Here is a 2,356-nt window from a genome sequence, read left to right as displayed (position 1 = left end):
TTTTTAAGTTATTCTATGCTTTATGAAGATTTCCTGAAGTATGAATATCTTACCCAAAATTTCATTCTGGATGATTTTGATTATTACAGAATATGTTCAGCATAAAATTGGAAAAGGAAGTGAGATCACTCAATAACTTTCAATTTCTTTCATTCCTTCACTTCACCACAGAATTCTAATTACAGAGCTTATCTTCAAAAATTTGCAAAGACTTCTGAGCAGATATAGAATAAATTCTGGACTCTAGGACTGAAGCCCAGACCTTTGTGATTGGGCATAATCTGTCTTTTCCAACTAGTTTCTCAATAACGGGACCCCAACCACAGCCCCATCTTGCAGTAGTACTGATTAGTTTTGTGGCCTGGTGACCCTAATCCTGCCATATGCTCAAGATGGGTTGCTCTTCCACACTCAGGGCCAGATAAATAATTTGCGGGTCCTAGTGAGAAATTAAAATGCAAGCCCCATTGTTCAAAAATTAAGTATTTCAAGATGGTAACAGTGTAGCATCAAACCAAACGTGGGACCCCTCTGAAGCAGGGTCGTGTCATTGCACAAGTCTATGAAGCTGCCCCTTTCTTCACGCTTCACTGACCGGAAGTGAATATTTCAAGGCATGAGTCACATGTTTCTTTGTTTGAGAAACCTTCCCAAGTACTTTAAGTCAGAATGAACCATGCCTACCAATTACTGTACTCTCGTAACATATGTACTTAGTTTAGTTTGCCTAGTATTCATTGTATGTCAAGAATCAAAAGAAAGGGATTCAGTCTTATTCATCCTTGATTTCTCTTTATTTCTTCCTCTCTTAGCATGTTATGCATGACTGATGAGACAGAAATTATGTCTTCAAGTTTATGTGTCTTCCTCAGAGGCAATCAGAAAACCATGGAATTCGTTGCACCAATGCCTGTTTATTTCCCATGGTTTTCCATAGCCTCCGGATTTTGACAACAAACATAATGCACAGTCACCAGGGAGGCTGATCATTTCCCGTCTTCCTCTCTCACAGTACCATGGGCCAGTTTGACACCGGCTTCTTTCTGATGAGAAAGTTGGTGTCATTAGAATGGTAGAAAGAAGAAATAAATGTTAAACCTTGTGGATAAAGAAAATAAATATAATAATAAATATAGAAAACAAATATAGAATGGGTCTCAAGGGATGAATAAGTCAGCAAGCTAACAGAAAGACTTCATTCTTGGTATTTATTTCAAAAGCTATTTATTTTCTATAAAATACTTGGAATAGCATAATATATACTGCAAGGGACAATGTGCAAAATCTCAAATTTTATGTCTACAATGCAGGCATATTTGCCAGTAATTTAAATGCCCCTTGGAAGTTTTGTCAAAAAAAAAAAAAAAGGTAAAACAAACTTTATTTTTTTGTGGGGGAAGGAAAAGAATGACAAACATGATTGTGGCCAAAATATTGAGGAGCCAGTGGTTGGCAACTTGCTTCCCTTGAAGATTGGTTTCAAAAGATAAAAGGGATCTTTGACTTCAGCAGACAAAATAAAATTAAGTGGGAAATAATTGGAATCATTATACCTATTAATTCCAGGGACTGGATTTTCATTTAGCCAGAGAATCTAGTCTGATTTTGGGTAAATTTGTGAAATTCATAATATTTGCCTTTTGTAATCCACATTAATTACTCTCTGTCCCTTTTACCTACCTCTTGGGATATAATTCATTTGCTTCCTTCCCCTGGTACACTCCTTTGGTCATTTTTCTTACATTCAGTAATATACTGAGTTGTTAAGGTGTCACCAAGGGTGACTGTACATCCTGAGTTCCTAGAGAGTCTGGGCTCATGGCTTTTGCTCTATTGCCCTAACAGATTTATTAACTGTCCTCTTTCATACTCATCTCATGCAGCTTCGTTCTTTCACACAGCTTAGGTGATAAACTATTTGGTCCTCCTAGTAACTACCTAACCCAAAAGGAAACTTATTACAATAGAAACCAGAATCCTAAAGGGATGGAAACTTAATGGTATACTTTTAGATACTTAGCAGCTAGTTGGAGAGAGTTAGTGAGGGTTTGGGGTGTGGAATGAATGAAGGTGGGGGCTACATTCTTGTAGCCCTGAAATCATATAACTCAGTCTTATTTACTTTATTCAAATAACAAGTTCGCTAGGAGAATCTCTTAGCTGTTACATTGCTATAGCAGACCCAAATGTCCACCCCTTGATAGTTCACTGAAATGAAATGATTGCAGCGTGGGTATCAGCATGGATCCAGAGATTCATAGGACAAGAAGAGTTTCTTCAGTAGAGTAAGTTTTTTTCGCACATATCCCCAAAAAGATGGATGCACTGAAGATAAGATATTCTAGATTCTTACTAC

The sequence above is a fragment of the Hipposideros armiger genome, unplaced genomic scaffold, assembly GCF_001890085.2.
Source record: "Hipposideros armiger isolate ML-2016 unplaced genomic scaffold, ASM189008v1 scaffold_1117, whole genome shotgun sequence".
NCBI lineage: Eukaryota > Metazoa > Chordata > Mammalia > Chiroptera > Hipposideridae > Hipposideros > Hipposideros armiger.
The sequence above is the reverse complement of the archived record's forward strand: the minus strand, read 5'-3'. Positions refer to the sequence as shown.